Below are 10,825 nucleotides of genomic sequence, written 5' to 3'. Positions count from 1 at the left end.
CTGATCCATTTGTATTCCTTTCAATCTAGTCTCATTTACAGTAGATATAACTAAAATTGCTTATTGATCTATGGCATGCTGGTTTTATTATTTTAGTACTCCAAGCCATTGAAAATCTTCTGTTTTTATATGTCTTTGGACATTTATGTTGGTTTTTTGGACAGTAAGGAGAATAAAATCTAGCTCAAAAACAAGCATATGTTCTGGAAATGTGGGACCTGGAAATCATTAGTCCAAATGATCATTAGCAAAAAAATCAATGAATTCCTAAATAAGTGATATTTTATTTTATCTATAAATTTTGAAGTGTACAAAATCATAATCATCTAGTAAAAATGCTAATATGTGTATAAAACAGCTTTCAATTTCAAATCCTTTACAAGAAAACCAATTGCAATCATTAGTAAGTTTAATGATCTGTTGATATTTATAAATACTCAACTCTGTTATGATACCTTAAATGAATAATAACTAGATAAATATACATTTTTACCTCTTCAGAAAGTCTTAAAACCTCACCTTTATGAAATCAACAAACATTTCATTTTGTTCTAGTGTTTTTCCTCTTGAATTTCTATTTTAGCAATGTATATAACTAATGTGATTACATTTAAAACTAGGTGGTGTTATACAATTGAAATCTATGAACTAATATAATTCCAGCTAATGCAGTCTAACTTTTTATAATATGCAATTCAATTGAACAAAATAAGTCATAGTAACTGAATCCTGGGAAACTAGACAAAATAGAACTTCAGCATAGACAAGGAGTTTTCAAGAGTCAAATTATATTGAAGCTAAAATAAATGCTTTTTCAGTTACATGGTTACATATTTTTTTCCTTTTTAGTTATATGTTTGCTTCAGTTACATGAAAACTAAAGATTTCTAGATAAATCATGGTGTTTATGTACTTGTGATAAAACAAAAATGCCAATGTTTTAAACTTGCAAGATGTCTGAGTTACAGTTCAAATTATCTTTGTATGTAGAAACTTGTATCTAGAATTTAAAAGTAGTACACAATAATTTTAGTAACAGTATTCTGCCTATATGCTTTCATGACAGTTGAGTAAAATTCATTCAAAATTTATAATGAGGCTACATCAGCAAAGATGAGGGCTGAAGTTCCCTCCAAGTGATGTTCAGGTAAGAGCATGGACATGATAATTAGTGCTTGTCCATTTCTTTCTGGAGAGTCACACCTGGGAGTTCTTGGAACACAGTGGGGTCAGGGGAGTGAGGATCAAAATATGAGGCTCACACAAAGCAGTCAGGTGCTCTGCCTCTTAGATTGTTTCCCAGAGCTAACTCCAGCATTTCTTGTCTCTGCATCTGGGGAATCCCAGAAAATAGCTCTCAAGCACTATAAGATCCATTGTCATTTACTATCTATTCTTTGTTTATTTATTTATTCTTTGCTTATTTTAATTGGAGAGCACATCTGCGGGTCCTCCACATTTATTTCCAGCTCTGTGTACCTGAATCACTCCTGTCATTGCTCTGGGGACAGAATGTGGTGTCTGGAATCAAACCCAGGTCAGTCACCACAGCAAGGCGAGTTACTTCCTATTGTACTTTCTCTGCCCTCCGTTATTGACACCCCCCCCCCAGCACACAGACCTCATCGCTCTTTTAAATTAATCAGAAATTGATTTCCATTCTCACATTTTAATCAGGCTTCCTCCATGTCCATATAATATGTTATCATTATATGATAAAATTCTATAAATTAGGTGGATTTAATTAAGTGGATGACCAGGAAGATCACAGTTAACAAAATTAACTCATGTCCTACAATAATCTATGGAAGTAGCTTAGGTTCAAAATTACTTAAATAAAATTTAAATTAATTACTATAAGTGGATGACTGTAAGAAATGTGTTGGACTGTTCAGTGAGCTTGAAACAATAAACATACATTATCATATTTATAAATTCCCCAGAATAAAACAGGAGAGCTATAACAGAAACACAGTTTCCAAATATTTGTGGCCTAATTTCTTTGTGATGGTCTAAAGAGTATTTTTTAAGTATATTTTTTATTTTATTCTTTTGCTTTAGGGAAGCTAACACTTTTAGGGAAATAAGCAAGGAATATCAATCCCTGAAAGTACAACAAAATTGGTTATAAAAGAGAAAGACTATAAGAGATAGAACTGTTAATTCATGACAAATTCTGTTTCCCTTATGGAAACTAGTAAAGATGATGAGGATAATTTGCAAAAGTCTAAATATTATGGTTTTCATTTCTGCTAAAGCAACCAGAAAAATTAATATTTTTAAATTGCTTCAGTTATTACTGGTTTGTAAAACTGTTGTTTAATAAGGTGACATTCAATTATCTCTATAATGCCAGTCTTACTTCTATTTTTTTACTTTATATTTGTTTGGTCACACTTGGCCATGGTCAGAGTTTACTCTTGCCTCTGTGCTCAGGGATCACTCCTGGGATTTCTCAGCAAATCGTCGGCAGTGCTGCAGCAATAGAATCAAAGTCTGCTGAGTGTAAAGAAAGCACCTGAAATTCTTTATTACGTTTCTGGTGCTTCTGGAGTATCCTCTATGGATCCAACATGTACTGTATTTTTGGAGACTAGAGTGCTCCCAAACTGTGCTCAGGAGGCCCCATGAACCCAATTGCAATTCTTGGTAAACCAGTTCATGGTTCAGTGCAGGGTCTGAAGATAAGGTGCTGCTATGGCTGTGTGCTGCCAAAGGTCACCCAGCAGTGTTGGAGGTCTCCAGGGCCACACCCTGTGGTGCTTAGAAGCTTCTAGGGTTAAACCTGGCAGTTAGGGACCATAGGCTTTTGCCCTGGTCAGTGCATGCTAGGGCTGCGGTAGCTCCCAGACTAATTGCAACAGTGCGTTCTTGAAGATTTACAACTGAGTTCAAAGCAAGTCTTTTTCTGAGCATGGCATTTTCAGATCACTGTGTGATGATTTAATTAAAGACAGCTTTGGTTTCTTCATAATCATCAAGGTGCTCATTTTCATAGTTCTGTAATCACTGACAGTATATGTTTAAATCTCTCCTTTCTTCATGGAGTGCTAAACAGAATTTTCAGGTTTCAAATAATATTGTGGTTGGCTTTTCTTTGAGGCAGAAAATTAATATTGTGCTTTCACTAGTATTTCAGTCACATTCCTCCATCCCTCTCGGAGAGCACGGCAGCTACCGAGAGTATCCCACCTGCACGGCAAGCTACCAGTGGTATATTCAATATGCCAAAAACAGTAACAACAAGTCTCACAATAGAAACGTTACAGGTGCCCGCTCCAGCAAAATCGATGAACAACGGGACTACAATGCTGCAGAGCTACTCATAAAAAGACTCTCAAAAAAGGTAAAATATTGAATCAAAGTGTTAGGAAACTAATCATTATGGTGATAATCATTATGGTGATAACCCATATATATTAGTTTGTAGCTTTAATATTTTCTGAATGTTTTTATTTACCTTAAATTATTTTCTTTTTATGATAACCAGTGAGTTAGGGTCTTATTGAATGGACATGCCATACATTTCTCTATATTAGTTTAATTATTTTGGATAATAATTATCAAGTTTTTCACCTTCCATTTGGAACTTACTGGATAAAGAATGATTACAGACTGTTTTGGAAGCTCTTGCTGTCTCATTTCTTTTTTTCTTTTTTTTTTTTTGTCTCTGAGTGATGCCAGGCTGGTCTCAGGGTTTACTCCTGGCAAAACTCAGGGAATCATATAGGATTCTGGAAATCAAACCCAGGTTGGCCGTGCAAGGAAAGTGTTTTAACCACTGGATTATCCTATCACTCCAGATTCTGTGTCTCATTTTTGGAATGTATGTACTACCTCAACATGCCACAGGCATGATCATCCTAAGAACACACATGTTTTAAAGAGGAAAGTACTGCTGGGCCCAATAGAAAAATAGGCATGACTTAATGAAGTTCAAGTCTTTATGCATTCATAAGGTACTATTAGTTGAGGGAGACTAGGCTGGTTTCTCATTCTGGAACTAACATGATTCAAACGTAAATTTTCTTTCTTATTTAAGCTTGTACATCACTCTGGAATAGCCGGCTTCTTTTTTGTGAAAGTGAGTGAGGTCTACTGCCCCAGGTGTCAGAAAAAGAATATCACACTTACTTTGCAAGAAGAAAAACATTTTGTTGTATTTCAGAGCACAGTGTAAACAAAGGCAATGCTTGTATCTCCTTTTCAAAAGATCTAACTTTCAACCTCTTCATTACAGGAATATTCATGCAGATAGAAGGAGGGTCTTGAAACTTAAATTTTGCAGTTTTCTTGAAAGAAAAAAAAAAGGATGTCATTGATGTCATTTTCAGATAGAATGAGCACCTAGAAGAAAATTAGTATTTCAGAATAAAAAAGCTATGGTATAATTTCTGTGAATTTTTCACTTAAAAAATGCTTGTAGATTTCTTTAGATTTCTTCTTGGCTATTAGAAGGCAAATGGCAAGCAGGAATAAACAACAAAAATAGACAAGTGTCTGGGTGTACTTCTGCTTTTTCTTCCTTTTTCAGAAACATTTGTAACATATTTATTGCTACTGTAAAACATTCTCTGCAAAACTGAGCCTGAAAGAATTACTTTCATCTCATCCAACTTATCAATGTCCCGATTCCCTGCCCCTTCCTTCTCTCCTTGTCCTCCATGAACAAAAGTCGGGTTTTCAAAACACAAATCTCCCTCATTCTCCTTTATCCTCTTTGTCTATTTCTTTTATGAGTTCCTTTTTCATTTCACTCATTTTTCACATCTCCATGGCTTGTAACTTGCCTCTGGAGTTCTCCATTTGTAATTTAGATACAGATAAACCAAGAATCATAGAATTATCTTCCTTTATTCAGTTCCATAATGTTTGGTGACTCATTATTTAAACTAGAAGGAATCTTTTTAATCTTTTAAATAACCTGACGGAATGAACAGGATGAATAGAGGCAGGTCCATGGAAGACTCCTTTTCAAATGAAATGAGACAGAATGAGACATATAATGTCTATTTTATGCACATATCAGATGATACTAATGATTATTATTGTCCTTACATTGTAAATGGGGGGGTTCAAATTTAATCTTTTTTTGAGTCACACCCGGCGAGGCACAGGGCTTATTCCTGGCTCATGCACTCAGGAATTACTCCTGAGGGCCATATGGGATGCTAGGAATAGAACCTGGGTCAGCCACATACAAGGCAAACGACCTCCCCACTGTGCTACCGCTCCAGCCCCTAATCACAAATTTTAACAAATTATACAAAATTGTATGTAAGTTACTTTAAAGAATATATAGGGAGAGCAAAAGTGAAGGTGATTTGGCAACAGCAATGTTAACACAGGCCACTTTGCTTATAAAACTTTTAAAATTAGCTGGTCTTAGTCTTAATGACTACTGAGGAAATGGTATTATTTATAGATGAACGCAAATGGATATTTTACTTATATACACATGTGCTACTTAAATAAATACACATATGTATATTGTATGTGCAATAATAAGTAAGAAACTGACTGTAATAAGAAATATGAAATTGCAATGTGAACTAAGAAAATGTAATGGGGACTGGAGAACAGAAAACTGAAACTTATGCTAAACAAGAGAAGGGAGGAAAAAGCATTCCTTTTCTGACCCTCTCCAGGCCACCAAATTTACTGGAATGTTCTGGGCCTGAGTAATTTATGGGAATGCCCTGGAGACACCTGAAGGGGTCGCCAAGTGGGCAGATATAATGTCACTGTCTGTTTTCCTTTTGGAACCTGCCGGGCATACCATAGGGAAAAGATGCTTTGATTGTTTGATCTTTTACCATTTATCTCTGTATCTCCTGTCTCACTGATAAGAATGTATGTAGACTGTAGCCCACTCTTTTTTTGCCTTTTGGGTCACAACTGGCAATGCACAGGGATTACTCCTGGCAGTTCTTTGGGGAAAATATGGGATGCTGGGAATCGAACCCAGGTCAGCCACGTGCAAGGCAAATGCCCTACCAGCTATACTATCGCTCTAACCTCCCGTAGCTCACTCCTAGAGGATAAAATAGAGATCCTCTCAGGAAACAGGGCTCCAAGACTCTTCCTCTTCTGACTTCTTCAGCGCTGAGCCTCTGATAAACTTACTATCTTATCCTGAGCTGTCTCTCTCTCTCTCTGCTTGCTCGCAGCTTGCACCAGCACAGCAATATATATGTTATATATGTATATTATATATGTGTGTACATATATATGTAATATGCATAATATGCATTACTATTTGAAGATTCAGCCTTTGGTCCTTTGCTTATTTTTACTGTGTTTTAATTTACAGAAAAATATTTTTTTCCATTTCAAGTATATAACTGAATGTGAGTCTCATGACCGCACACCTGGCTGTCTTCCCCGGGGCCCCTCAGAGGGGATGGGCTCCAGCTTCCCTCCCCACACCAAGCAGAGCTCCCGGCGGCCGAGGACCACCGAAACCTAGCTACCGCCATGCTGGAGGCCCCTCTCCACACGTTCGGACAGGCCTCATGCATGAAGGTACCAGCAGAGGAACCCAGGTGTGTGTAATCCCATCAACAGCCAACACCCAGAGAGAGACTTAAAAGCAAGCTCTCAGAAGCGCATGGCCGCAAGAGGCTGTGCGATATCTTTAGCCTGCTTCTCCCTTTGGGAGAAACTGGCAGTCTTCTGAGAGTTTCCTGCCCACATGGGACAGCCTTGCAAGCTCCCCATAGTGTATTTATATGCAAAATCCAGTAACAAACTGGATCTCATTCCCGTGACCCTGAAGAGCCCCCAGTGCAACATCATTGGGAGGGCCAAGTCCAGATGGACTCCTAAGATCTCAGGGAAAGGACGAAATGAGATGTTACTGGGCCCGCCTGAGAAATCGGTGATTAACGGGCTATCGTGATCATGATCATGATTTTATTGTACTTAATTTTATTTCGGTTTTCAGGTCATATCCAGCTTACTATTGGTTCTACTCTCATGTCCTAGTGGGTTTTGGGGATCTGTATGATAACAGTGGGTTTGTCTTTTTGCCTTGTGCCGAGAATTTAGTTTACCTTAAAGTAATGTCCTTTCTATATGGACATAGGAAGACAGTAATATTATGATTTGTAACTTGGGAGCTGATTGACTCCAATAATATTTACTCCCGGGCATCTGCTCAGTTGCCCTTAGTTTCTAGCACCCCAAAAAAGCAGGGTCCCGACAAGGGACGTAATGGACCCAGAGCAAGCTGTGAGCTACCCTGACATCGAAATTGGCCAGGCCAAAGCGCCACAATACTCAACTATAAGTTGAGAACACGGTCATAGACAAATGCTGTCATGATCCAAAACTAATGATGAGACTAGGACCCTGCTGCGGTTTGGAAGACTAACCTGGCCTGAGGACTGTGGTCTGGAATATATAGTGAATGTCCTCAGGAAGAACCAAACTTTAAGTCTGATATATCTCTTACTGTACTCATACAGAATGACATTGCTAGAAATATTAGAAGTAAATTTACTATAACTATTGAAGTGGATTACTAGCTGAGGAAGGAAGAAAGTGACACACCCTTGTTTAGATCCCACCCTTGAGCGGATCTCCTAGTAATCTGGAGTAATCTTCTTAGATGAGATTTTATTAATCTCTTGGAGAAATGGTCTTGCCCCTCTTAGTTGATTTGTTAATGTTCAACCCACCTTTGTGTCACCACCCTCTGTAATTGCTATATAAACCAAGACTGTAAGGGGAGAAAGGGCAGAGGCAAGACAGAAGACACAGGAGAAGACACAGAAAGAGAAGACACAGAAGCAAGAGAGAAGACACAGAAGCAGAGACAGAGAGAAGTCAGAAGAGAGCAGAGGAGAGACTACAGAGATGGAGATAGAGAGACAGACAGAAGAGAGGACAGCGGCACAGCGGCACACACAGAAGCAGAGAGCAAGGAGGAGCCATCCCGATCCTGTCCATACACAGCAGCTCAAGAGCACCAAACGCGAGCAGAGAGAGAGAGAGAGAGAGAGAGAGAGAGACAGAGAGAGAGACAGAGAGAGAGAGAGTGCTGCCCTGAGAGCCCGAGAACAACACAACACAAGTCACCCCCTCCCCCACGTGCCTTTTTATTTTTTACAGGGATCCATCTTCGCTGCAGGGAATCCAGTTCAGGATGGCTGCATAGAAGGCCAGCGCCCTACCCACTGTACTGTATCTCTTATCCTGTCCCAAATATTTACATAAAAATAGTTTTCTTTAAAATTCGAAATCAAAAGTTTATCATATGCTAATGTTAGTCTATTTTTAGATCTATGGTGTTTTTTATTTTGCAGTATTTTTCCATGTTAAGATAATATTATTTAATGTATAAGAAATTTGAATCATAGTTTTATTTCTTTCATGAGCTAGTTCTAATCAGTTGAAATTCACAGTAAAATTCATATTACTTTTCTTACCCTGCTTCCTTGTGTCTACTACTTATTATATTAAACTATAAACCATAAATAAATTTAATCTTTGGTGTTCTTTTCTGGACTATCTTGTTGTATTTGATTGTCAGTTGGTTCTGTATTATGAGTTAAACAAAGCAAAAATCCTGCTCTCTAATATTGCAGTAACATATGGGAACTGCCCACGACAAGCATAATTTTGGGACTACAAGCAGAGCTATGCTATTCATTCTGAGCGCCAGTCTGTATTTAATAAAAAACTAAGTGACCAGAGGTCCTGGATTTCAAGTGTACAAAATGCCCAGTGATAACAGAATCCGATAAAGTGGGGTGCAGTGCTCAGTGATAATATGCTACTAACTTGATTCTTTCCCCTTTATCTGGCTTAAATTAATAGTTTCTTTTTCTTTTCACTCTTGTTTATTTCATTTTCTGTTTGAGACTCTAGAGCCTCACCATGCAAAGTGATGCACTCTACTACCAAGCTTCATGCCTTTTTATTTACTCTCGAGGGGGTCTCTTGAGTAGTACTTAAGAATCCATGAATCATTACTGGCATTACTTGGCCTGATGTTTTAGTGCTCAGCTTCATGCTGTGGTGCTGTTTGGGCCCAGCCAGTGATCCTGGGTTCATCGCAGTGGCGAAGGGATGACATGCTGTCCAAGGATTCAATTTTGGGACTTGGCACATGCACTGCTTCTCTTTTACACAATCTTCTCTCCACCTAGTTATAAGTTTAGGTAAAAATATTGCACGATTAACTATTGTTTCTGATTAATCAAATTTATAATTCCTTTTTTGCTTTCTTATATGTGAATTTTATCTTATACATAAAAATATTTTCCCTAAAAGATTGAATTTTTCTCCCAAGGGTTCAGCTTTATCAAATATTTTGATATATTCTGCTTATAAATTTAAATTACTTTCAGAAGCATTTTAAAATCATTTTGAGTTCTTTGAACCAAGGTGTTTATATTAAAAGAAAAGTTTTTGGTTCAAGATTCCTGAATTCCTGGTCTTATCTTGTTAAAACTTATCAGATCTCTTAAAACTTTAGTAGTGTTCTTTTTACTTTTCATAGATTACATTATGGCGTTTTAGATAAATAATTGCAGTGTTCAGTGCATATTTTTCAACTTTTCTTTTTTTTATTTTTCAACTTTTCATCTTGTTATATTTTTTAACTTTTTGTCTTATACATAAAAGACATCTTATGTTGATTAAAACATCTCATGAAACTATCATATACTTGATCCATCTTAGAGTTAAATAGGAGTGGTATTTCTAATTATTATGTATACTTTTTATAAGTTTAAATATATTTTAGTTTGTGTTTTGTAGTTTCCTACTGATTGTTTTCTGTGATTACGGTTGATATATGTTATACTTTTATTGTGCATTAATCACACAAATTATTCGCTGTCTTAGGTATTTTTATTAGGATTTTTTTTAGCCTTTAAGATCACAGTTGCTATTCTTTTGTTATGTTTGACTTTGCAGCGTATTCTTTTATAAATCCTATTAATGTTCATCATTTTGATAATTTTTTTATTTCTACCAAGATGCAATGGACTTTTTCTTTGTTAACCAATCTGGCATAGAATGAGCATATAATTTTATTAGTTCCACGAGATTTCTTATGTTATAAGTAATATTAAACTTTTATCACATCTGCCTTTGCCTGCTCTCTTCCAACATCTATTGTATCTAATAATGCTGCTTATTAACGTTGCTGAGGATACCAATCTAAATATCATCCCTCATATTTAGCATGGTTTTGTACCTTTGAAAGGGGAATTAGATAAGTTAAATTTATGCAGGATATCTTCATGCATATCCAATATGCACGGGAAGCTTGCCAGGCTCTGCCGTGCCAAAAAACAGTAACAATAAGTCTCTCAATGAGAGATGTTACTGGTGCCCACTCGAAAAAATCGATGAGCAACAGGATGACAGTGATAGTGACTATCTTCATGCATATGCTCATTCCACAGGACCTCAGAAGACCTCATGGCCGCCCACCAACTAGATGGTCAGACTTCTTCATCAAATTCCTGAATGAATTATTTGAGGCTCTTCCTGTTCCTGGAGCAAGCAGATATCATTGGGCTGCACTAGCACCCAACAGGGACAAATGGAGATGTTACTGATGCCCGCTCAAGCAAATTGAAGATCAACAGGACAACAAATGACAAGTGATACAAGTGATCCTCATGCAAGGGCTGGAGTGATAGCACAGCGGGTAGGGTGTTTGCCTTGCATGAGGCTGACCCAGGTTTGATTCTTCTGCCCCTCTCAAAGAGCCTGGCAAGTTACCGAGAGTATCTATCCCGAGCGGCAGAGCCTGGGAAGCTACCTGTGGCATATTCTGTACGTCAAAAACAGTAACAAGTCTCAC

The sequence above is a fragment of the Sorex araneus genome, chromosome 1 (assembly GCF_027595985.1).
Source record: "Sorex araneus isolate mSorAra2 chromosome 1, mSorAra2.pri, whole genome shotgun sequence".
Lineage (NCBI taxonomy): Eukaryota > Metazoa > Chordata > Mammalia > Eulipotyphla > Soricidae > Sorex > Sorex araneus.
This window is presented reverse-complemented; position numbering follows the sequence as displayed.